The sequence below is a fragment of the Chelonia mydas genome, chromosome 7 (genome assembly GCF_015237465.2).
Source record: "Chelonia mydas isolate rCheMyd1 chromosome 7, rCheMyd1.pri.v2, whole genome shotgun sequence".
Lineage (NCBI taxonomy): Eukaryota > Metazoa > Chordata > Testudines > Cheloniidae > Chelonia > Chelonia mydas.
Window position 1 is genome coordinate 101988620 of NC_057853.1, and position 27741 is coordinate 102016360.

At 40.6% G+C, this 27741-nt stretch overlaps 1 protein-coding gene across 1 annotated transcript in view; it reads left to right on the plus strand.

Annotated features, from left to right (window-relative positions):
- Nucleotides 1–27741, plus strand: part of CTBP2 (C-terminal binding protein 2) — a 427187-nt gene that overhangs the window by 110291 nt on the left and 289155 nt on the right. Inside the window, exon 2 of the mRNA XM_037904347.2 lies at nt 18545–18747. The gene's annotated coding sequence lies outside the window, so the exon portion shown is untranslated. The remainder of the gene's footprint in view (nt 1–18544; nt 18748–27741) is intronic.

The window sequence follows — 27741 nt, forward strand, 5'->3', positions numbered from 1 at the left end:
ACTCCTGCTCCAATAACAAGGAGACTGGGGATCCAACAGCAGTCAGAAGTGATCATTTGGGCAAGCAATCCCATCATGCTGAGCACCTAGGCAGGGTGGGTGTGCCCATGCAAATGAGATCAGCTCCTGAACTTCTCTTCTATAGTTCATCACTAGATGTCAGGGGAGAGCTCATTCAGACTCACCCTTTTTTGGCCACACATATAAGCAGAGTCATTTGTAACCATGTATTGGCTCTCCCTTGATTGGCAGTACATATATCTAGTAACACTTTCTCTTCCTTATTCATGATGCCTAGACTGAAATTTCCTAAGCACAAGTCATACCTCCTCCAGTTGGTCTGTGTGGGCGTTCATATCATCGAGCACCAACCACAGCTCCTTTGTCGATGCTGTGTCCAATAGTTCCTGCACATCTTGGCAGAAACTGTTGCATTCTTGTTAAGGTGCTTATGCTGATATCACAAACAGAAGACACTCTTTAACTTGGATTCATATAGCCATCATAAACAGAGGACAGCCCTAATCAGTAATATATATGTAATAGGTGCTTAGAAGGATAATTTTCAACAACTGAGAAAAATGGAGAATAATTGACTGGGAGGACAAAATTAGACAGAAAAATTTGAATGAAAATTGGTAGCTCTTTTAAGAAGAGTTTATGAGATGGCCATAAAGCCGTGATTCCACACTCAAGAAAGTGGACAGCTTTAGATAAAAGCCTGTCCTGGTTTGGTGGCAAAAGGAAGGCAGTGCTTAGGAATAAAACAATATGTAATAAATGTGGACAAAAGGGGAAATAGCAATCAATATCAAATAGAAGTTATGAAGTGTAGAAAATTCAGAATGGAAGCTAAAGACTTCAGGGAAAAATCCACGGCAGGCAGAACTAAGAGCAATAAGGAGATTTTTTTTTTAAAAAAATATTGGGACCAAAAGAAACCCTAGTAATGGTATAGGCCTAGTACTGCATGGAGATGATAAACCTGTTAATGATGCAGGGGTAACTGGCTGTGATGTTTTGGGATCACTTAGCCCAGTAAGGGGTTCTGACACTGCCTGCCCTGTAATATTAGGTGACTTAATGCTGTGCTGCTGTGGGTCAGAGCCCTGACACCAGCAGCCAGCCCACAAGCATAAAGTTCTCATGCTGACTTCCCCCCGCCTACTTACTCCTTGCAGGGTGACCTCAACAGCTCTTCCAGTCCTGAGTCTCCGCAAATTAATCTACCCCGAGTTCTTAATTATCAGATGTTTGGACTTTTCCCCTCTGGTTCGTCATCCCTGAAAGTGTGAGACCAGCTCCCCAGACACCAGCTTGCTTTGGCACAACACTCCACAGATTTTGCACACCAAAGACCTGCTCGGGGTTAAATAGATGACGTTTATTTAATAGAAAAATCACAGCTTGGAAGATGAAATAGCAAGGAAAGCAAACACATACAAATGACACAGAAAATAAACATAAAGATGCAACCTCTGTCTTTATACTTTCAAATTCAATAGAAATCCTTTTTCTAATCCAAGTTACCTATTGCCTTTGAACTGTTTTCCAGCATACCCCCTAGCTTTCCAGCATACCCCCTAACTGTAGGGAGGCTCCAGCATTTCCTAGACAGCTTTCCCCCTAGATGCTGTCTCTCAGTTTCTGGATATCTTCAGTTCACAATCCTTCCAAAGGGCTTGGCTTGTTTAGCCTAACCAAAAAACGGTTGAGGGGAGAGATGATTGTTCTCTATAAAAACATCAGAGGGATAAACACCAGAGAGCGGGAGGAGTTATTTAAGTTAGATGCCAATGTGGACACAAGAACAAATGGATATAAACTGGCCATCAACAAGTTTAGGCTTGAAATTAGGCGAAGGTTTCTAACCATCAGAGGAGTGAAGTTCTGAAACAGCCTTCCAAAGGAAGCAGTGGGGACTTCAAGACTGAGCTTGATAAGTTTATGAAGGGGATGGTGTGATGGGACTGCCTACAATGGTATGTGGCCCATTGGCAACTTCCTGTAGCAAAAATCCCCAATGGCAAGAGATGGAGCTCTAGATGGGGAGGGCTCTGACTTACTACAGAGAATTCTTTCCCGGGTATCTGGGTGGTGGGTCTTGTCCACATGTTCAGGGTCTGACTGATCACCATATTTGGGGTTGGGAAGGAATTTCCCCCACGTCAGATTGTCAGAGACCCTAGGGTGATTTTTGCCTTCCTCTCCAGCATAGGGCACAGGACACTTGCAGGTTTAAACTAGTGTAAATGGTGGATTCTCTGTAACTTTGTCTTTAAATCATGGTTTTAGGACTTCAGTAACTCAGCCAGAGATTAGGGGTTTATTTTAGGAGTGGGAGGGTGAGGTTCTGTGGCCTGCAATGTGCAGGAGGTCAGACTAGACCAGGGATTCTCAAACTGGGGGGTCAGGACACCTCAGGGGGTCGCAAGGTTATTACATGGGGGGTCATGAGCTGTCAGCCTCCACCCCAAACCCTGCTTTGCCTCCAGCATTTATAATGGTGTTAAATATATTAAAAAGTGTTTTTCATTTATAAGGGGGGGTCGCACTCAGAGGCTTGGTATGTGAAAGGGGTCACCAGCACAAAAATCTGAGAACCACTGGACGAGATGATCACAATGGTCCCTTCTGACCTTAAAGTCTCTGAGTCTATTTTAAAAGGTTTTGCCGTGGGTTTTTCCCCCTCAAACACTATAGATATTGAAAGTGGGGAACACTCCCTCCTTTCTTAGTTTTTGGAGATTGGGGTTTTCTTTTCAGTTTCAAGCTATTTCCATTTGCTTCAGTGGTTCCTCGTTGTTTGTTTTTTCCTGGCCTGGACAATGGCTAGGTGCCTGGAGCCAGTCTTGTCTGATTGGGGAGGTAGCCCATCCCTGCCTGATTGCTTCACCCCCATGGTGTGAGGTGATGTTGAAGCCTCACCACAGTTACCATTACAATGCTCTATGTGTATATACATGCACACATTCATAACCATAACCTGTCTACATATCTCATAATGACTATTAAGTTCAGTGCATTTCAAGATTTCATAAGGGAACTTACTCAATATATATTTATATTTCAATAATCCAGTGTGCAATCAGTAGGGTTAACTCGGCGGGGGGTCTTTGAGGTGGGGGAACCTCTTCTGTTCTTTCCTTGGGATATCTGGACTTTGATTGTCACACTGGGTGATACCCAGGAGGTCAGACTAGATGATGTAATGGTCCCTGCTGGCCTTAAACTGTTTGAATCTATTAATCTTCTTGGCTTTAAGGGAGGGTGTTATAAGGTAGCCCTGTCTTGGGCACCGTCCTATAGCAGGCCACAGCATGATGGGCATGCCTGCATCAGTTTCCCTCCTTCAGTGTCCCTGTAACTCTATGCAGGCTTTCTTGCCTCAATGATACCCCTCCTTGGGGCCAATTTGGTAGCAAAATATATTTCTTGTAATTCGTAACAAAAGTCCCCAAACAGTCCATTTATCTCTCTCAGTGCACATAGTTCTTAAAATCCCATGCCACGATGCCCACAAACCACACTCTGGTGCCTTCCACCATACGTGGGCTCTTTTGGGGTCCTCTTCTGCCAGGACAATCACCCTAGCTCTTCCAGTTGGAACACACACACCCAGCCTCTCTGCTAGGAGTTCACCCTCGCCCAAGGAGCACCTGCCCTTGGTCCATTAACCTTTTCCAGCTCTCCAGTATGGAGATGTCAGCAGGTAAGCCCCTCCCCGCCCTTAGCCCTTGGATCCAGCTCTCCAACTTGGGGAGGTCAGCCAGAAAACCCTTTTTGCTGCTCCTCTGCCTTTATCCTTTCCTCAGGCACCCTACAGCTTCCTTCAAGGACCTCCTACAGTGTCCTGAGCTCTGGCAGTTCTCCTTGCTGATCTCTCACTCCCAGGGTGCTCTCATCTTCCCTTTCTCATCCTGCACAGACTGTCTCACCCCAGGTGCTTTCTCTTAAAACCAATTAGGAGGCAGCTGATGAGTTCCAGGGATACTGGCCCTTCTGCCTCTTAAAGGGCCAGTGTCAGCACAGGACAGGACACTTTTTTCTTTGTCACTATGCCACTAAAAAAGACACAGAAAGGGAAAGAGGGAGGTGGTTTGGATAGTTTTCTTACCACTGATCTAATGCCTGGTGTATGCTAAAAAGTTGCACGGACAAAATTTCCCTCTTTTGGCACACGCTGGCACGTCTCAACACTTACTTTATCTCTTACTGACAAAACCCATCATTTTTTCCCCGGCATAGTTATTACCTCTTTCAAAGCAGCATAAACGGCCCTGTTATAGTTCCATCAACACAGGGGCAGCATGGACACACACACCTGAAATGGAATCAGCAGTCTTCCAGCTGCAATCCCACAATGCAACCTTCCCTTCAGGAATGACCTTTCTGACAACACTTTTGAACTCCACTGTCCGGAGGTCACAGTGACCGGAAGTCACTTGCTAACCTAAGTGGAGCTAATAATGGCAGAGTAGATTTCCATGGTTGGCTTTACTGTCTCTGGCTTAGAAGCAGTTAAATTTAACAGAACAGAAATCTAATTCCAGTTCTTCACAACATTCCACTTCTGAAGTTACATTGGAGAAGATTCTTCTCTCCAATAAAAACTCTTGAAACTAAATTTGACACACATGTCTAAATTAGATGGTTTCAAATAAAATTGGTTAGAAAAATATATTACAATATACAGAGAGGGAAAATGCCGTAAGCGTGCAACGAGATGAAGGATTTTCTGATACTGAATGATTGCACTAAAGCGCTATCTGGAGCACTTCTCCAAAATAATGTGCTCGTTCACTATACGCTTGAATGTATGGAAAATGTTGTTAAATCTACAAATAGATGTGGGGTATTATGGAATCTTTCTATTGTGGCTCTGTCACTTAAGGTTTCAACTGTTTGGGTTGTTTTACTTCACCGATTTCAGCTGATGCTCTTTTAAAAAGAGTGGGCTCAGTCCTGACTCTAGCTCAAGCTGCAAAGCAGCCCTGAAGGGATATCTGTGGTTTTCCTCTGGAACAGGGGAACCTTTGGATGATGCAAAGATTAGCAGACTTTACAATACTGCCTCCCTCAGCGTGGAGGGCAGGGATGAGTGAAAAGGGGGGATGCCAGGTTTGGGATGGGGAAAGGAGGGGAATATTGGCATTCCACTAATTCCTCAGCTGACAGCCTCTGACTGCAGGCAGTGTGACTTCAAGCAACCCTGTAGCTGCTCTAGTTACACAAGGGGCATCCAGCCAATCCAAGATCAGGGCAGCAGAAAAATGACGTAGTGTCACCTTCCCCACAACTCTCCTCAGATACACAATGTGTATAGTTGATGCAGGTGAGGACTGAGCTGACTTGCATCATATCTTACAGCCTCAAAAAAAGTCCTGTATTTTGAAAACTACTTCTACGCTAACTACAACTATTCTAGTCAATGTCACGATGATGTGTGACCGATAGCTAATCAGTGAGATTTGCAAATGAATGGGTAATGTACTATTGGATAAAAATAAAATTTTAGTTTTTTCCTGATCTCTGCAACAATTGATATACAACATAATAAAAGATTAATTTTCCAATCTAAATTCTCTTGTTAGTGTTTCCAGACCTCAGTATTATTTCTCACTAAACTTCGTTTAATTAAAGATAAGTAATGTAAGTTTTTGACTATGAGAATATAAAGTCTCTTTTTGTTGTCTTACTGTATTAATTAATAAAAGCCCCTGGTCTCTCCTTTTACAGGTGAAGGACTGAAATGTTGAAATCTTTGCTCCCTAAAGTCAATATTTTGTGATGTTTTATTTTTCATAATACTAGATAAGGTTTTATATTTAATTATAGTAAGAATCTCTGAATTACTTTTTTTATTAAAAGAAGATAAGCTGACATATACTCAATATTCTTTCTACTTTGCTGTTTCTAGTGGGCTCAATTTTGTGGACTTTACCATGATTTGATATGCTTCTTTAAAAACAAACCTCTTCTTCCATGTGATTTATTATCTGATTCCTGTATTTTGTCTATTGAAAAAGTTCATTTACTTGTATTTTCCAAATTTAGTAAAAATAAGTGGAAAGAAATCCGTGAGAGGAGTTGCTTTCCATATTACAGTCTGTGTAGTAAGTTATCCAGCTCTTATATATTGGTTTTTATATTCAGATTGAAAGTAAAGTTCATGCCTGTGGTAAAATTAACACAAACTGATTATTACTAATAGTTTGCAATTACATAGTGTTGGATCCCCAAATGCTTTATAGATCACACATACAAGAGCAGAAGCACATTGCTGCCTTACTATTAGATTAAAATTGTACCTCTTACCCAATCAGATTGTTTGATAGAATCCAGGTATGACAGAATCATCTATAGGATAACTCAATTATTTTACAGTCTCAGTATCCTCACTCATAACATCTTCAGAGCTTCAGGCTCTAACTTAGTAAGGTGTTTAAGTATATGCCTACTATAAGTAAGTGTGTAGTTTCACAAAATCAATGAAGCTGCTCAATGTTTAAAGTTAGGTACATGCTTGAGTATCCTGATGAATGAGGAGGAGATTGAACTCAAGGAGTACAAGGAGATTGGACTATCATCCTAGCCCTTGGAGGTGGTCCATTCAAGTCAGGAATGAGGCACATCAGTGGAAGAGTATAGGGAAGCTTGCATTGCTTATGTATGCATAAAGAGGTAAGGTAGGTCAGGTAGTATCTTCTATTGGACCAACTTCTGTTGCATAAAGCAGCTACATTAGGACCATTGTTCCCAGTTCAGTCACCCCAGCACATAACGTGACTGCTGCACTCACTATATACAGTGCCTGTCATGCTGACCAGTATTGTCTTTTTGTGCTCCCTTATCTGTCTGTCTTTGTATCCACTTGTTATCTCCTCTTGCACTTAGATTGTCCATCTGTCTGGTCCATGTATGGGACCCCTAGACACTACCCCAACACTAAAAATAAAGAAACTTGCAAGCAGCTCATATCGTTTAACATATCTTGAGCTATGACATCCTCTGGTAATAAAATCAAGGGTTAATTATATTTACCAATATATATAAAATATATATCAAGTCATTGGACCAGATCCTCCACTGATATAAGTCCTGAAGCTAATGGAACTATGACCATTTACAACAGTAGGGGATCTGACCCATTATTTGCTATTAGGTGAAGTCAGTGTGCTTCGTGCAGTAGCAAAGACAGAGGAAGAGGAGACCCTGCTCCATGGAACTTAATAGCTAATCTAAGGTAACTTTAGAATTTGGTATCAGTATGGGTTAGTTCACGTCCCTTTTAGGTTTGATTGACTTTAAATCATCTGCTATTCTAATTACAGTAGGGCCACAATGAAGGTACATATAATATCTTATAGCCAAAAGCTGACATTCTTACCCAAGATTGGTTCAGGCAAAACTGCTGTTGAAGAAAACGGGAGTTTTAAATTGTTCTTTAGTTAGTAATTGTAAACAAGGAATCGAGCGGATGTGTTTTTAATGGGGTCTGCAGGGATCAGTTCTATGTAACACTTTTACCAAGGACCTAGAGGAAAACATAAAATCCTCACTGATTAGATGACACAAAGATTGGGGGAGCGGTAAATAACAAAGATGACTGGTCACTGCCACGGAGAGATCTAGAATGCACCCAGCTTATCAAGCAAGAAAACAATGTCCGTTTTAATATGGCTAAATGTAAACATATACATCTAGGAACAAAGAATATAGGTCATACTTACAAGATGGGGGACTCTATCCTGGGAAGCAGCAACTCTGAAAAAGATATGAGGGTTGGAGTGGATAATCAGCTGAACTTGAGCTGCTAGGACAATGCTGGGACCACAAGGGCTAATGCAATCCTTGGATGAAAAACAGGGAAATCTCGAGTAGGAGTAGAGAGGTTTTTTACTTCTGTATTTTGCTCTGGTGCCAGCGCTGTGAAATAGTGTCCAGTTCTGGTGTCCACAATTCAAGAAGGATGTTGATAAATTGGAAAGAGTTCAGAGAAGAGCCACAAGAATGATTAAAGCATTGGAAAACATGCCTTATAGCGATAGACGCAAGGAGCGCAATCTATTTAGATTAACAAAGAGAAGGTCCAGGGGTGACTTGATCACAGTTAAAATACTTACATGGCAGGGAAAATGTTTGATAATGTGCTCTTCATTCTAACAGATCTAGGTATAACAAGTTCTAATGGCTGGAAATGAAGCTAGATGATTTAATCTGGAAATAAAGTGTAAATTTTTTAAACAGTTAGGTAAATTAACCATTGGAAGAGTCTACCAAGGGCCACAGTGTATTCTCCATCCTTGACAATTTTAAAATCAAGATTGGATATTTAAAAAAAGATATGCTCTATAATGTGTAGCTCTTTTATCTTTCTGGGGTTTCATTGTCCTTGAAAGCAATCCCAGTTCACTTGCTCTGATCATCCAGATTACAAAAAACTCAGTATTCCAGTGCTTACCTTTTGTTTTTAAATTTTGTTCTGATACTCTGAAAAACCCCTCTTTCAACCAATGTATGTAAGACATATCCTCTGTAGAATCCAAGTAATGCTTAGCATCAATCTAAAGTTCACATGTTGTTGTCACCATCATGATAACTGTGATTACTATTTTCCAAGGAAATATATCGAATACCTTTAAAATAACATTGTCTGATTCCACTTCAATATCTGTCATACATATTTATAAGTTTAATACAGTGGGTGGGGAAACCTTGAAATAAAGGAGTAGAAGGTAGCTCATCAAAATATTTTTTTTCTTTTAAGTGCTTTTATCTGAAACATTTAAAACACATTTAAAACAAAAAAAGAGAGACCTTCCTGAAAATCCTGCAAACTATCATTTACATTGGGTTCCTGTATTTGCTGTTAGAGATTTAGACTGTATATTTTACTCCCAATGTGTAAATACTCCCAATAATGGTAATGTGAATTACACACAAGCTTCCACAACAAATTATAGTCTTAAATCTGTTATTTTCTTGTCTCAAAGAAAGAAAATGATTTCCATGCTGCTTTTAATTGTCACTTTGGACAGGAAAAAAATGAAATAAGAAATAATAATACTTTACAGATAGAAGGTGCTGTTGAAGTTCAATGCTTTTGACACCATGTAATGTTTTGGTTGGTGTGCAGTACATCCTTTTAGGCCGCACTGAAGAAATGAATCCAATCTCATAGGAGAAGAATTGTGTGTTTGTTTTGTTTTAATGTGCACACAACAGTGTGTACAAAGTAGAGAAGGCAGCTTGTACAAGTGTTCCTTGCACTTGGAGTTGAAGGTGGTGGGTGTATGGGTTCTTAATGCCCATGGGAACTAGCTGTGAGAGCTATCTGTAATAGTACCACCTGGTGACACGCAATGATATTACAACATTCACTCCTCACCATCTGGGATTTCTAGTATCACCACCAGTGTTGGAAACACCCAGGCTGTTGAACTCATATAGCTCAGGAACCAAGATTCTGCTTGGTCCCTTTCCAAGGGGGTAAGACTTCTTATACCCTCTGCCCCCAATCCCAAATTCACCCATCCTTGGCTAGGCAGAATTTGGCCCTCATTAAGCTTCACAACACTTCTGGGAGATGGGTAAAAATTAATATCTCCAATTTACAGATGAGGAAAGTGAGGCACAGACAGTGACTTACCCAAGATCATGTAGGAAATCCATGGCAGAGGAGAAAACAGTATGAAGACTTCTTGACTCCTAGTCCTATGCTTTAGCCACAAGGTCACCCTCTGAGTCTGTTGCATTACATTAAGTTTGTTAAGTGCATTCATTGAGACACAGAACACCAATATGCTTAGCAAAGTGACCTGTTCATGTGTTAGCAAAATGAATGGCCAGCGGAACTGTGCAAATAATAAAACCCACTCAGACCCCTGAGGTGAAAAACACTGAGCAGTACCTTGACCTGCAAGGGGTCACATTGAAGTCCCTGAGACTATTCCTGGAGTAACAAATGTTTAAGGGGGAGGATAGAATCTGAACCTTAATTATTATTTATTTGCTTATTAATTAATTCATTTATTTTTAAAACTTTCTGTTGCATTGATTTTGTATGGAATTCAGATTTGCAACAAGGCACAGGGAGCCACAAGAAATGGGCATTTGTTTTAAGTCTGTGGGTGTCATGAGGAATAAGAAATTATTGTACAAGAGCGGTGCAAGTTGAGCTACAGGAGTTGCATGGCCCGGGCGGGAGGTGAAAGCATTTGATCAGAAAACAGCAGGAAGTCAGGTTTAATTACATCCCAGCTAAACTAGTTGGTTCAGTCACTTGCTCACTTAACAGGCTGAGGAAAATTATGTCAAACCAGGATAGTCCTAATGATGGATAAAGCTGGTGGTGATAAGAAAAGTCAGGTTTCTCAGAACCATGTAGGAAATCTACTGTATATTGCTGCACAGTTGTGGGGAGCATGAAGAGAAGGGGCCTATGACAAGAAGAGGAGGAGGAGGAGAGAGAATGATTATCTGAAGGAACAGAGAGATGCTTAAAAGTATAACGCCGTTGCCTGCCATTGTTACATTGCTAATTCATTCCCTTACAAGTGCTTGTGGGCTGACTTAAGATTGGATGGCTCTTTGCTGACGCTGCACCATGCCCCTTGTAATTTAGCCAGTTTCTTTAATGGAGAGATCTCTAAATGTTGGCAGCCTCAGTCCATTTTCTAGTACAGAGGTGTCCACATCCTAAATGCCACTGTTGGCATTATCTCATTAGCACCCTTTTAGTCAGAGAAGAAATGGCATGGAAACCAAACTCGCTTCTCAAACCTAGAGATGCTTCCTCCTCAAACTAGGAGGTGCCATAATGGTGGAGCCACATGGGGAAACTTGTATTGCTTTTACCCATGCCGTACCTTCTCCGTAGATAACAAAGGACTTCAGTCTTCAGAGTTATCAGTCTGGAATCTTTCACCAGCACAAAATTAACTGGAAAAAAGTGTGTGTGTGTATATACATGAGAAGTATAAAAGATGAGCATGCTATTGAGGCAGCAGGAAAGTATTTTAAATGCTGATGCCACACACTAATTAGGGGAATCGCTTATTTAAAAACAACAAGTATTTCAAACATAGGGTATCTTGTAATCCACCTGTGTGTTAGGAAAATCTGTATGCAGAGATGAAGCCAAACAGGCTGGTGCCCTTTCATAAGTAAGCAAATAGCCTTTGAATTCAAAGTCAGGTCACATGTGTCTGTACAGGACTATAGTTCAGTTTATTAGCCATGTTGCCACAGGAGGCAGGAGGTTTCTGCTTTTCATCATTAATGTCTAAGGTACCATTTAGGTCAGAATTTTTAGATGGTCAATGCAGCAGAAAGACACAAGGAAAGATGGAGACATTTCAGAATGAGTCCAGATATAACTGTGCTTTGGCAAGACAATGTTACCAATATTTATCCTCATGGAAAACTATCAGAATTTTTATGTGGGATATCTGATGACGGCTTTTTCAAACCTTCTGAGAGTTCATGAAAAACATCACGAGAAACTCAAGATGAATATTTAGAATGTCAAAAATTGTTAGTGGTGGAGAGCATAGCAGCTTAGTTAGAGAGAGACCCTATGATTCATATGTGAAATTCCATCTTCAAAGTGGTTCTTAAAAATGTATCTTATGAATTTAGTTATACACCAGTTTCTTATCCAGAAAGTGAATATTTTTGATCAAAGGTAATTGTGCGTGTGTGTGTACATACTTATGATATATTATTTGTAAATACACTGTCACCTAGAAACTTCAACTGAAATCAAAGCCCCTCTGGGCTAGGAACTGCACAAATACATGGGAAAGTACCCTGAAGAGTTGACAGTCTAATAGACAAATGTAGGAAGAAGAAACAAAAACAAAGTGATGACAAAGTGACTTGCCCAAGGTTACCCAGCAGCTCCGTGGTGTTATAGTTCGGGCCAGCTACACACATATTCCCCTTTAGTGGTCCCTCAAGAGCACCCATTCTAGGCTCCCAGCTCCTCCCTTGGGCAGAGACCTGCCTCTTTCTCTCCCTCCTGATTAGGATTTTTCCAGGCTGCATTGTGATAGTCCCAGTAAACCAGACTCCCTAAACAGGCCAACGTCTGCATTTTGCTTTTGACACAGAGGCTATGAACAAAAAAATTGCTCACAGTTATAAGTTACCACACTGTTCTTTCTAAGCAAGCACATTTATTCTGAAGGTATTCTTAAGCATTACAGAGAAAACATATTAAAAACAATAAAAGAACCTACACATATGCTAAAAAGCCTACCAGACTCCAACCTCTGGCAAGTGTCAATCCTTCAAAACTCACAACTGGGTTTTCCCCAAATTACAAATTCAAAACCGTCTCAGATTCAGAACCAGAACAACCATGAATAGTTCGGTCTTTTCTTGATACAGCTAGGGTCTTAGAACTTGGCCTTATGTATCAGCAGACAATGGCTCACTCCTCAGGGTGTAGTTTCAAAAGGCTGGGTTTTTGCCTAACCAGAGGTGGGAAATTTGCGCTCATCTCCTCCTAGATTCCCCAAGAAAACCACTTGACATTTTTTTGTCCCAAAAGTCCATTCTTAGTTGGCACAGTATTCAATATAGTTCTTTGAATCCCCATATCTCACATCTCCCACCTCAAGAGGTTTCATACATTCCCAGCCAACAATAATACATAAATAATTCATGTAATACAACGGATCCCAAAGATACTTAAAATTAATTCGATAAGGTCTCCCAAGGGTACTTCAGGAAATTACCATATTGGTCATGAAAGGCAGAGCTAGGAGTAGATCCTAGGTCTCCTGATTCTACACTACAGTAGAACCTCAAAGATACGACCACCAGAGTTATGGACTGACTGGTCAACCAGACATGATGTGAAACCGGAAATAATCAATCAGGCAGAAGCAGAGACAAAAATAAATAAATAAAAGCAAACACTGTACTGTGCCTGAATTGAATCTTAAAGGTAGACAGATCTGGGCTGCCTGTCCGCCCACCCTCCACGCATGAGGCAGCCACTTACAGCAAGATGCTGGGGCTGCCTGCCCAAGACAGACTCCAACCAGCAGAACCGGCGTGTGCGTGCGCGCACACACACACACACACACCACAAGCTGTTTTTATACACACACACTCTCCACTGGGATGGGGACAAGCTTGCAAACTCATGCTGATGCTGAGTAGGGAGCTCAGTTGTTACTGAAACCTGGCCTGAAGTGTCAGCTGCTGGATCTGGAGCTTGAATGCACTTTGTTCAAAGTTATGAACATTTCAGAGCTACGGACAACCTCCATTCCCGAGGTGTCTATAACTCTGAGATTCAACTGTATATGACTTCCCTGTGCCTCAGTATGGCTCAAGTAATGTTTTGGGGCAGAGAGTTTTCTTTTACTTGTTTTGTAACATACCCAGTATACTTTTGGGTGCTGCAAAAATAAAAAAAAACAACATGAATAATTACTGACAGAGGTGAGGCTTTAAAATAGCAGGCACAGCTACAGAACCTGTTTTTCATGTAATGGTAACATTAGTGTTGATAAATGTATTCTGATAGACTACTCGGTTTCTCATTCATGGAGATATTTAGTACATTCCTTTAATGGTTGGTGATGCACAAATCGGTTTTAATATCAATAATGAACCATTTGGATGACATTCAGATTCTAAATACTCCAAAAAATTGCTACATTTCAGGATTTATTGGTTGCCAGAGAGGTTGGAGTTCCTTTAGCAGAAGAGTAAACAGATGGTCCCAGGAAAGTGAGTGCATTCTTAAACACTGAATTAGATTTGGACAGAATGGTGTCACATCTGCCAAGGTTTGCTGGCCAGAAGTATGGCAGAAGGCAGACATCAGAAACTAATGTGGCATTCTTCAAGCTCTTTTACTTAATATTGGTATTAGTAATCTAATAGGAATGTTCCCAAATTGCTAAGTATCCTTTTGGTTGGATAATTTGGAGGAAGTAGACGTGATTAACAGTTAGTAACTGGATACACAAATGAAGATTAGATCTGTCTAAAGAATACATTTCTAAATATGTCCTTTTAGATCATATACGTCCACCTGGCCCAGAGCTGAAATGGTTGATGCACCTCATTTCAAGTTATCTGTTTCAGATTTCTGCTACCAGAGGCACAAAATAACCTTGCAAATATAAGAATCCCTCTGAAAGGTTGCCTTAAAAAGACCAGTCTCCTGAGCGTATGGTCAGATTATTCTGGGAATCTTAGATTTAGCAACATCAGGAGATTTTGGAGTTTAGGAAATATCTGGTCTATTCTGTTGTATAATATAGTTTTGGTTTTCAAACCAGGTGAGTGAGGGTGGGTTAGAGGTGGAGGAGAGTTTAGAGTGGTGCTGTGGCCTCAGTGTTATCTCCATTTTATAGGTGAGGAAATAATCTCTCATAAATTAGTGAAGATTTATTCATTAATGTTTATGCAGGACTATGAAGAGAGAAACAGCTATGTGTAAGAAGAATGACGTGTTCTTCAGCTGCTCCCCAACTTGTGTGGCTGTGGGGTCCAAACAGCATAGAAGGAGAGAGAGAGAGAGAGAGAGAGATGATTTGGAGCAGTACAAAAAGAAGGGAAGGTTGTTTTTTTGATTAAAGCAAAGGACTGGGAGTTAGAAGATCTAGATTCTAATCCTGGATTTTCCACACAGTGGAAAGAGCCACTAATCATCTCTGTGCTTAGCTTCTCACCTGTAAAATGGGGATAACAATTCTTACCTATCTCACAAGCTTGTTTTTTTAAAGCTTAATACATCAATGCATGTAAAACACTTTATCAGCAGGGTAGCCATGTTAATCTGTATCCACAAAAATAATGAGGAGTCCGGTGGCACCTTAAAGACTAACAGATTTATTTGGGCATAAGCTTTTGTGGGTTAAAAAAACCCCTTCTTCAGATGCATTTGGTAAAGCACTTTTGAGAGCCTCGAAGGCAAGGTGCTCTTGGAAGGGAAGGTGCTTTAGGAATACATTTATGGGATGTAACTAAGAGACGTGGGAGGAAATTAAGCATCATCGATACAAGGGAGTAGGCTACATAAGAGCAATTAAGTCAAACCATACAAACATAATTTCCACAGAAATATTAAGGGGCAGTTTGTGACTGGGGCATACATGGGTGGGCAGAGATAGAGGTGCAAGGAGCCTCATACAAACACAGATATGTTCTCTGTACACAGGGCTGAACGCTGCCCAAAGGTTTCAGGGAGGAGGTGGGGGCATGGCCTCTATTCCAATCCCCACCTCCATACCAGCCCATTGAACAGCCTGGGTGTACTTGAGGAACAGTAACACCAGCTGATGGTGCAGCTTCCCATGCACTGGAAAGCTGGGGGAGAGCTTGCTCTATAAGCATTATCCCTCCTTGGCCTCTCCTGTACAAGTGCCATATTGCAGTGCCCCCTACTCAGGGCACACTCAAGCCTAACTCAGCTGTATTGCACACCCTATATATTTTGTGGAATATGTTTAGTGATATCTTAGGTTATATCTGCTCTACGCTTGCCTCTCATATTTCTGCCACTCCTTGTGGTCAGCTGACTTTTCCCACATGGCTGCTGCCACTGTCAGGGAGGTATCTTCTGAGTGTCACCTGAATTAGCTGCCTCCTGTTCCTTCTCTGCCTTTCCTCGGAAGAGTAGTTCCTTTCATGAACATGCTCCATTCAATCTGCCCCCGAAATCTATCCAACAGCGTCCTAACTAAAAAGGAGTTTATTCCACAGGACGATAACAGGGAGAATAATTTAAAATAAAGCAAATCTCAGTACTTCAAGCCTCAGGTTAAGAGCTTGTCTGCAGAGCCCCACAGTGTGGACCACAGGGCGTGGAGGGGTGGTATTCCAGTGTACACTAAAGTGTTGTGCTGTAACTGCCCCGTGTAGACCCAGCTATCACAGACTAATAAAATAACTAGTTCATGTTCATGTAGTCGGAGCCAGGACTACCGTGCAGTCTGCACTGCTGGTCTGTGTAGACAAGCCCTATGTCAACCTCACTGAGTAGGTAAAAAGAATGTTTGTGTTACAGGTAAAAGTTCAAGTGGAATCCCTCTGGATCTGTGTTCTACCATGTCCTTCATTGCTTATTTCCAGACACTACAGTGATGAGTGTGATATGAATGGATTAGAGAGAAATCCCACTGAGTCAATGGGAGCCGAGGGTGCCTTGTAAAAGTACCTTGTAAAAGTGCTGAGCACCTTACAGGATCAGAACGAATGCAGCAGCACCCCTACAGCTGCAAATGAATTAAAACAAATAAGACTTTACAGGGGTGTGGGGGTGTTGGCTGGGGGCGGGGGGTGGGGGGAGGGGGAAGGAATGGGTGAAATTCTGTGACCTATGTTTATGCCATCTTAGTGATCCCTTCTGACTGTAAAATCTCTAAATGTACCAGTGTGTTTTATGTACACACAGTGGGCCTATTTCATCTCCAGTATAACTCCATTGACTTCAGGGGAGTTACACCAAGGATAAATTTGGCCTTGTCACTGTATTTTCTAATGTAATTGTGCTTTAACACTTTCAGCAGCTTAATCTATTATTTGAAGTACTGCATACGTATGTAATGCATTTCTTTGAGCAAAGAAAAATATGCTAATATGAATATTCCTACTTTGTCTCTTTCTTGTTACCAGTTAATCAATCACATTGAATGTTTGTGATGCTTATTAAAGGGAATGAGTAGATAAAAGTACATGACTTTCATTTATGAGACTCTGAGAAATTGGAAATACAAAGGATCTTACCAAAGGGAGTCAGTGTATACTAATGGTTAGAACAAAGAGCTGAGAATGAAAAAGATGTTGGATTTGTATCCCAGTTCTATTAACTCCCTTTGTGATCTTATGTAACTAAGCTAGTCCCTGCACTTTATGCATGTGACCAGCTTCAAACTGGTGGCTGCGCTTCAATTGAATATCATCAGAACAATTATTCTTTTAAATAAAATACTTCTGTGCTGTCATCTTTTAATTGCTATCAGCCGGAAATCCAGATTAAAATCCCATAGTACGGATCTGGGAAGATTATGTTTTTAATAGGCAAATCCCAAACACTGTGAACATCACTTATCTTTTCATTATTATTTCCGTTGGTATTTGAACCGACTGCCAAATCTGCAAATCTTTATTTCACTTGGTTGCAAAGAATAAACTGAATGAATAAACTAAGTGATCAGCTGTTCTGTTGAAAACACTAAGTTTTCAGATAATTAAGACTCTGGAAATACTAATTTGAGGGACAAAGAGGGCATTGATCCACTGTGTAATCTATTTCAGAACACAGGGTTTATTCTCCTTTAGTACTGGCTAGTATTTCAGATGGCAAGAACCCAGCCTCTTGAAGCAGGTCTTATAGGAAGAGAGTAGATGGGATGGAGTGTACCAGGCATTTGTTGTCCCCTACTAGAGGCTGCCACAAAGAACTCCAAAGAAAGTGTCCTTTGGAGAAGAAGAACAGTGAGTTTAGAGCTCCAAGAGCTGCCTAGAGAGCCCTCCAATGACCAGCTTCTCAGAACCAACAAGAATTGGTCCTCTAGCAGTTAGAAAGGCCAGGAGCAGGCAGAAACCAATCAGGGCCCAACAGGTAAGATTAAAGGGGCTGGCTGCTTCTTCAAGGGGCAGCTCTGGGTGAAGTTAGGAAAGGGAAGGGAGGACTTCCCCTGACTTTACCCAAGAAATCTGGCCTGGTCAAAGGCCTAACTCTGAGTACTCATTTTTGGTTGAACCAGCAGACTGCTTTATGTCATGGAATTTAAATCCCAGGCATCTATCTTGAGTGAACTATCAATTCACTGCTGTAAAACTAAGTTGAGTTCACTTTGTGAGACACCTACTGTCACCTCCAGGCAATCCTGTGACACCTGCATTTGTGTGGTTTTGAAGAAGACCAGCACCCATGGTTGACTGCTATAGGATTGTCCAGGAAACAATTTCTATAGCGCATGTCAGCCCAAGGGGTCCCAAGAAGTTTCATAAACTAATTTACATTTGATTCAAATCTCTCTTTTTCTATCAGAATCACTCCTTCAACCTCTGAAATGCAGCCACCTTTAGAGTGGAGCCTGGTAGCTGTGTAAGAACTCACAGCAGCACTGTGCAACTAGAGTTGAATGATCCTTTGTCCTGGATGTGATCTTAGCATTGTTGCATCACCTCATTTTAGGGATCTAATATATTCTTCAAATTCAGGAGGGTTAATTCATGAACATAGATTCAATGCTGCTAAAGTTGAATGCCCTTTAAAGGGATGTTTTTAAAAGAAAAGATATAAAAGGGACAAAGGCTTTATTTTTCACACTAGCTGTAGATTGTGGAGAGCTTTTTAATATCCCCAAAAAGGTATATGTTAAAAAAATGGCTGGAGAGAAAGCATATTTATCTTTGTAGATTTTGCTTCAGTGGTCCTGTCATGTCTACAGAATGATGACCAGAAACTTTAACAAACTGAACCATGTATTGAAACTGCTATGTAAAAGCTGCATTTGTTGGTATATATGGTTGGGTTGTTTTTTTTTTTTGGCATTACCTCTAGGGCCCTGCAGGAGTAAGTTTATGAATGGAACCTGGGAGTTTAGTTCACATGGATGTGAACCAACCATTTTGATGTGAACCTGCAAGCGAAACCCAACCACAGCTGGCTGCTTCCTGCCTCCAGTCATCCTCCATGGGTCTCCCTTCAGCTCTCCCAAGAATGCCTTGGGTCTCTTCAACAGGCCCCTCTGAAAGACAACTGAGGTAAGAGGGGAAAGAAGAGGGTGGTGTGTGCATGCTAGAGTTGTTCAGGAGTGGACAAGGAGAATTTGGGGATGTGGAAAAGGGGTTTGCGGGTTTCATCTTGTGTAAACAACCTCATGTTTGGCAACTGTTCACAAGCATGGGCTGAGGTTTGTCAGCATCTTGCAAGCCTCAGTTCAAACGTGTGACCTAGTGGATAGAGCACTAGACTGACACTCACGAGACCTGGTTTTATTATTGGCTCCGCCCCTGGGCAAGTCACTTCAGTTTGTCTCAGTTTCTCTATCTGTAAAATATAGATGATGATACTGACCTCCTTTGTAAAAACACTTTGAGATCCATGGATGAAAAGTGCTCTATTATTGAGTTGCAGAAGCTATTAATATATTTGTAAATTTATTATTTTTAATTGTGGCATTGTAATAGAGCATAGCTGATTTAAAACTTGATACTGAGATATTTCTGTGCAAAATGTAGATTTCACATTTGTTGACATTCTATTGTCTGTCATCTAAAAACTTCCCTTATATCAATAATAATTCTGTTAGTATTTAGAAACTAAACACAAGCATGTAATTTAAATGCTTAAGAATGGCAAACATCTCACTCCTGAAAAAGTAGTTGAAAAGTCAGTTAAAGGCCCAATTCTTAATGAATGAAAATAGTAATTTGCATAGCACCAGCAGTGTGTTAGGGACTTTATTAAAGTATACAGAAATACAAAATTTGGCATAGTGCAGTAGTAATAAATGAGCAACTATAAAGAGTTAACTATCTCTGATCCCTAAAGGAAGTATATCTTTCCCATCAGCATTGAGGTTCTTTGTAGTACAGTGTGGGGAAAAAAACATGACATGTTGGCTGCAAGCCCAACACCTGGTCTGGTAGTTTAGTTTACAGTGGCCAAGTGTCTTCAGTTTCCAGTAGATAGAATGTTTATAATTTGAAATCCGTGCTAAAGTTACCTCCAGATCACTGTTGTTCTGAAAAGGACAAGAAGCATCGAAATACAGTATTTGCCTGTGTTTGATAATGTTTCAATAAATGAGTGTCAAAGTAGTTTCCCCAACTGCAAGCACAGCTATTGTACCCTAACCTCTCCTTGTCAAGTATCAGGCAAGCACAGAAAGATGCTATTGTCTGGATTAAATATAGAAAAAATAAACAGCTTAAATAAGTGTGTTTGTAGAGTGGGTTGGAAAATGGGGAAAGGAATTTTGTTTCTCCCCCTACCCCCCCCCCCCACTAAAAATGTGTAACTTTTTGGCAAAAAATCAAAACGCAAAATATTTCAGTTGAAAACTATAATAGTTCGATTCAGAAATGCCACCTCTAAATCTCAAGGGAGTTACAATTTGTGTGCCTCAGACTCCTGTTCTCCTCTATAGGCTAGGTTTTCTGGTTGGACTACATATCCCATGACACACCTTCGTCTCCCCTCTTGGTGAGTAGGGGTTGTGTGTCATGGGAGATGTAGTCTAATTGGGGAACGTAGCCTATAGAGAAGAATGGGAGCATGAGGCAATTTAACTATAAGGCACCATGGCAGCATGTCTGAATCAAAATGTTTGAGGTTTTGGCCAAAATATTTTTGTTTCTGGCTGAAAACCAAAAGTTTTTGATTTTGGGAAACAGTTTTTCAATGGAAAATAAATTTTTTTAATGGAAAGCTGACACTAGTAAAACAAACAGCAAAGTTTGAAAAAACCCCAGTTTTTAAGAAATGCTTTGACCGTCCCTATATTTTTGTTTTCCTGTAACTCAGAACAATGTTTGGTTTAACTCTTTTCATCTAATTTTTTATTTGAACAACACTAACACTGTAAACTGGGAAATGCAACTCTGTCATTATTGAGTTGACTTAGGAAAGACACTACAGAAAGAAGAGAGGTGTAGAGAGGGTGGAAAATGACTCACCTTGTTCTGGTAACTAGTTGTTCCAGCCTAACTTATGGTGGTGGAAGAGTTTTTCTATTTCACATACCTAGCACAGGCCTCTGCTCAGCTAGAAAAACCTTTTTCCTTAATTAAATCTCCCTTCAAAAACCAAACAAACCATGGGTTTAAATTAAAAGAAGAGTTTTGCAAACTGTGAACTAATTTTGCATACCCCCAAGATAATGCAGGTTATTCACAAAAGCTCAAGCTCTGTTGGGTTCACTTCACTCATCCCTGCTCAGAAACACAACCCTCCAAAATAACAAACGAACAAAAAACCACAGCTATCTTTTAGGCAGCACCAGAGTCATATGACCAGATACTGCAGTCCTTGGTGTAGAAATGTTGTAGTGCCCTTTTCAACCACTAGATGATTCAAAAGACACAACACAGGGATTCACTGATTATATATAACTGGCTGGTAAATTTTAGGAAATAATAAGCTAAGATAGCCACTGACCAAGAGGTAGGCATAGTAAGGCTGGCTTAAAAATGAACGCAGAAGAAGATATTTTGCCTAGCCACAAAACCTATAAAGCAGGTGGATTTAATTCCACTGAAATTTGTAAAATACAGCAGGCAGAAATTTTATACTTTCCCATATTTGTAAATATGCCTTACTCAGTAATAAGGGATCATTTTACTTTGGCATGGGAAGAGTTAAACATTCCCCATAGCCATATTAATGTTAATAACATACTAATCAAAAGCTTTTAAATCAGAATAACATTTACATTAAAGTTGCAGAATTCCATCATGCTAAAACGCTTTACAAGCTTTTCCTAAATCTGTTTCAGACAGCTTTTCTATGGAGGTACTTCAGGGGGAAAAAGTTAGCTGGAGCTAGTCCCACTTACCTCAGCACTGTTACATTGTTGCCAATGACACCATTGCTAGTTGGCTCTTGTCAGATCCTTTCATCCAGGTTGTGCTCCTTGGCAGAGTGAGGAGATTGTACAGAGCTTCATACTTCATTGCAGTTCAACTTTGCTAGTTTGGAGCTCTGGTCATTATTTCAGGTTTAACAGGGAGCTGGTAGGCAGTATGGTTAGCCTGATGTAAAGAGACAATGACAAATAAGATCTAGAACATCTTGAAGAGGAGATAAAGAGACAAATGTTTTCGAATTCAGCATCAAGACAACAGGCTGAGGCAAGTGCTGGGTTTTCAATACAGAAAGATATGAATTATAATACTGTTCTGTGTGTTTGGCTTTCATTTTACTTGGTATCCCTATCACAACAGTGACCCAAGGCACACTTCTCTTGTTGCGTTCATCATAGCTAAAGGAGTGAGCTTGATAAGAATCTCTTTGCCTCCAGATCCCCAAGCCCAGTAAATAACATGCCACTTAACATTTAGTATTTCCATGTGTGAACATTTATTGTAGCTGAAGCCCCGTTCATTTGGCTACATCACTTTCAGGTGTGACTCTGCTGGAGCAATGTGTGCATTCAGTGCCCTGCCAAATGTTCAGCCCAGTGGAAGGAGTTTGGCATTCAATGTAGCACAACATTTGTCTGGAGAGGAATTGTACATTTAAAAGTCTACACTATTGATTCCTTTTTTTTCTTACCTGCTGCACTTAAGGGTATTATACATATTAAATGCAAGTCTGGACCTCAAGATTCAAATCCTCAGCTAGAGTAAACTGTTGTATTGAAGCCAATGATTTACACTAGCTGAGAATCTGGCCCCCAGTGCATAGTCCATACTCTTGTAAGTTTTACCTGAAGGCTCCAGCACTTTTAGTTCTGGCGTCACGGGAACATTATCTACCTGTAGCAGACTTAATTTACACACTCTCCAGTACCTTTAAGATTTTTATAACCTTGAAAATCCCTTGTCAACAAATATTCTCTGCTAACATATGCCAGCAACAAAACTGCGCAATGTAGCTGTACCAATTAAGACTGAAAATTTCATTCATGCTTGGGCTTTTTATTGAGGTCCTGTCTTTCTTTTTAACAAGTATTGTTTTTATTGAAGTAAAAACCTGCCCTTTTAGATGAGAAAGCTAGTCTATCAGAGTTGACATTTAATAGAAAACAAAGCACAAGTATGAGAAAGGTTACAAACGCTGGCACATGTTTTCGCACAGATTATCCCATAACAAAATTGGACATGTCTCGTTTCACTTTCATAAAAATTCTTCTGTCAGTAAATTTTGCATCACTAGTAAACAGAGTCAGAGATCAGAGCAATAATATTAACCAGACAGTCATAGCTAAGGGGAAATTGTGGTTTCTTCCTCCTAAACCAGCTTATCTAAGCCAAATCCCAGGATGTAAAGTGCAATACAGAGCTGGATAAGATAATAAATGTAATGAGTCTGATTCTACCCTAACTTACATTCTGTGCATCTCCACTGACAAATTTCACTGGGGTAAATCAGGGCAGAATTTTGCTCATGAAATTATCGTAAAAATGTGTTTGAATATTATTCCCTCTGGGCCTGAGCAGAGCATCATCTGTGAGGGACCCCTGTTCTCCAATGAGATTTCTTCCCATGAGAGGCACAAAAGCTAATCTAATTCAGCCAAGTGAAGATTTGAAGAGAAATATTCCTTGCTACAAAAAGATCTGTGGTAAACAACAGTTTGATTTTGTTTGCTTTTTCGTGCAGTTATAATTATTTGTTGTTAAATATTAATAGCTTAGATATTTCAGCTAAAAGTTTGAAAGAAAAGCTTTTCCACTGCAGTCCATTTCCCTTTATCTTCCTATTCATAAACCCAACTCAAAATTCTTTACTCTTAACATCATCATCTGTTGTCATAGAAACTATTGCAATACATGAGTACTGTAAATGACTGCAACTTCATTGAATGGAGAGGGATCAAGATGGACCATGATGGGGGTGGGGAATACTTTCATTTAAACAGGTCTGTCTACAATAATTGATGGTGATAAGAGGAAACATTCAGTATTGCAGCAATGCAATGTGAACTATTATTATTATGCTAACAATATAATTAAAAAGGTATGTATTGAACCTTTTGTTTATTTGGTGATATTGTTTTCCATATATGCAAATATGCTTATAAACAATGAGACCCTTTGTTGCTTGAACAGAGCACTATACTCCGGTTGTGTACTAATTTTACTCTGATTCCTTGGTGGGAGTTGAGGTTAATTTGATTTGCGTTCTTTCCTTTTTAAGTCTCTGTTGAGCGACACCTTGGTAACAAGGAAGCACTATGTTTGGCAATTTGTATGTGGAATATCTATACACCTCACCTCGCTATAAAGTAGACAGCTCTCATTATCCCCAAATAAATGGCAAAAATTCATTTACGTAAAATAGATTTTCTTCAGAAATGTTTGCAGTGCCTTTAAATCTCCAGCGCAGTCCTGTAGGTATAGATCTACAGCACGTGCTGTTCTCAGGAAGCAGAACAGAAGGTCAGTTACAAGTTATCGTTTTTATTCCTTGCTATAGCTGCAAAATGCCAGAAGAGCTTCGATTTGAAGCTTCAAGTAACTGTTAATTCCTGCATCATCTCAGTGGAATGCAAAGCTCAGACAGGTCTTTAGGATGTGTAAATGTCACAGAGATTCAGTTTTGCAGAGAAGTCAGTGACACTCCAGTGACAGCACAGCAGTATTTTGCTTCTGGTTCAGTACAAATTACAGACAACTTGACATTAGAGACCTTAGAATGCAAAAGCAGACTGAAATTCTACATGATCACCTGACTTCTCCTATTTACAGAAAATGCAGCTTTCATTTATGCAGCTCTTAAGGGACAAATCAATGGAATGGAAATAGAGTTGGGGGTAGGGGTGTGAGAGGGGATAGTAAAGTTTCTAATTTATATAGTATTGCCTGCACCCGACTTAAAAACCTGAAACATAGCTGTGATTTTTCCTTTGCGAGATATTACACATAAATGTTATTAGCACATTCTTAGAGTTCTAATGTTCAGCCTTTTGTCTCTGAACCCCTGTTGCATAAAGCATACAAAGCCAAACCATTCAAATAAGAAAAGATTTTAGCATTTCTAGCCCTCATTCATGTTGTTTACTGCAGGTAATTACCTACATTCATACACATTTTCTAGTGACTTTGCTCTTATCGTCTTGTCTTCCTTTTGCATGTAATAAGTAGCTGGGTGTCCATTTTGTCAAGATGTCTCCCAGCTTGAATTCCACATTTTAATACAGTTGCTGAAAATAAAGAGAAGAGAAAGCATCTTCTTTATCACATCTCAGCTAAGAACTACTACAGCTCAAAGATAAATATAACAACTTTGGCTCGACAAAGAAATGAAGGAAGTAAATGAGACAGGGTGTGTGTGTGTGTGTTGTGCAAGGATATTCTCATGCTTTGGGGTAAGGACAAGGACAAAGGCCGCAGCTACCTGAGAAGTGGTTATATATATCCCAGCAGGGGACACACCCTGCCGTGTTTTATGGAGATTATCAAGCAGTACAGTACAAATATTATTGCAAAGAATTCACAAAGAAAGAAGAATCAATAAAATAATTTGTGGAAGTACTAAGTAATGCATCCTCACCCAACTTGTTCCAGCTCTTAAATGACAATAAATAAGACCATCTAAAATAAATGAAATATGTAAATCTAAAGGAAAATATCATTTTTCTTACCTGCTTTTTTTCATTGTATATTTCTTGCGGTTTGTGTGTTTTGCCTGCTTTAGACCAGAGCTGGGTGAATCCTGTAAAAAGAGTAGTTGTATATGTTTGTTTTGAATTTAAAAAGAGCAATTTTTTCTACTTGTCAGTTTTCCCTCTCTGAGAAAGGTGTGTCTGTGGGTGTGGTTTGAATTCCTCTCTTGCAGTCTCTACATACAACTAAAGCTGTCAAATAGAGGTTGACCTTGTCCATAGGTCCCACCCTTCTATTTCCTGGTCAACGGATGTCTTCCAAAGCGAAGATCTCAAACAATATATATTAATAACCATATAACTGACAATGAACTAAATATTCAAAGGTGCTGGGCATCCAGAGCTCCCATTGACTTCAAGTGGGGTTGGGGTGCAAGGCATTTAGATTGTAAGATGTTTGGGGCAGGGTCCATCTTTTGGTTCAGTCTTTGCACAGGATATGCTGTTTTCTCATGGTGTGGAGTGCCATCCTGCCATAGACAACATCAGCTGATGATGGCAAGGCCAGTTTATAATCCCCATAGGTGTGTCTGAAGGACCAGATAGCTGCTTTACCAATGTTGATGGCTGTTTAGCCATGCAAGCAGTGGTTGCTCCGGAGAAGAATGCCTGCATAACCTCCGATTGTATGAAACTGTCTGGCTTCATATAATTCAGTTACACACAGGGGGAACTAGGCAGCTCTGGGATCCAGGGGAGTGCTCTGTCCGCTTCACCTAGGTTTAATGTACAGTAATAGCGAGTTTGATTTTTCTGAATTGCTCAGTTCTGTTAACATAAATGTTTATATTTTTGTATGTCCAGGCAGTCCCATCTGTTCTCTTTATCTTGCCTGTGGTGAGGGCCGAATGATGGGACTTTTAGGGAAGTCCCATGGCCCGTGTTATACAGGAGGTCAAACTAGATGATCACTATGGTCCCTACTGACTTTATAATCTGTGCAACCAAGTAACTCCTAATTCTTGGGCCTGGGTAAGCTGTACTTAGTAGAGAAGCTAATGGAGAGATAAATATGGCTTTATGCTACCTTTGCATTCTCCTGATCCTGGGGCTTGTCACGAGCCAGTTCCGCTCTCAGAGCCTTAGAGCTGCTCTACAGTGCACCTGGCTGCTAACAAGTCACTCCAACAGCTGGCAATTGCTAGAAGACAGGAGTTTATGGCCACACCCCCTTATGCCTGGAAATGCCTCCTGAGTCAGTGGCTTTGGAGGTGGTAGAGAGCTATGGGAATCCCCATCTGGCTGACTGCACTGGCTCTGCGACCCCTTTGTCCCCCAACAGATGAGGCACCTGTGACAGGGGTGTAGAAACAGGACTGGGGAAGGTGGAGAATGGGGTCTGTTACTCTTCTATCCTTACCAGAAGCAGAGGAGCTGCTTTTCTCTGATTTCTGGACTTCTTTCACTTTCTGTGGCAAAGGTGCTGGCTCCCCCTGCTGCTAAACATGAAGTGTTGCCACAGTGGTCTGAACTTGGCACTGTTTTTGGCTCTGTGGTAGCTGAGTCACTGTTCAGGAACCTCTGATTCCTTTTTGTGGGGGGCCTATCTTCTCCTGAGTGGTGTTCCTCACCCAGTCCATGAAAGGCTGGGTGAGAGCTTGGATCCTGTGAACAGAATAGGTTTTGGCGGTCCCTGGACCTTGTGGCTGGGCAAGAGTTCAGGCTCTCCTGTGTGATGGAGCCAGCTGCACAGCTCCCACCCAGAGGCAGAGGTACTCCATGTTGGGGAAGGAGAGAGCAGAAAGAGAAGGCTGGGAAGGGAAAGGAAGAACTAGGAAATAAGAAGGCTAAGAAAAAATGGTTCTGGTGAACCCCAAACCTTAGGGAGTGGCTATTTAGCAGTGGGAGCTCTGAAACAGCTATGCTGAAATCCTGTGATGGCAGGAACTTCCGCCAAGAAGGGGGGGTGGGGAACAGGGCCTCTGTTCATGGTTGACTCGTGAGGCACAGCACGGTGATGTGATTCAGTAAAGCAAAGTAGTTCCAATTCATGGTGTCATGTTAGCAATGAGCACAGCAGCCACTGGCCAATCAGGAAACAGGATTTTAGACTGCCTAATTAATTCAACTGTCATGAAATTAAATTATCATGTACTTTGATATCTGTCGGTTTTCTCAGGTGCAGTTATAGTTGAAGAGACCTCACGCCTGTTTAGCTGTGATCCCTTTTGGAAATAATTGGTGCTGTTTGATTGATAATGTGTATTCCTCTTTAAAAGAAAACATACTATTTTTCATAATCAGAGGCTGAATGCATAATGAGTGCTCTGGTGCTGCCTTTAGCATCAGGTCTGTCAAACTGCACAGTTATTTCCATATTGATGCAAACTAAGATATTACACTCCCTCATTACATTGACATGACACATCTTTCAACAGTCAGCTTCCAATCATACGTTCCTTGCAAACAAAATTACCTTCATTTT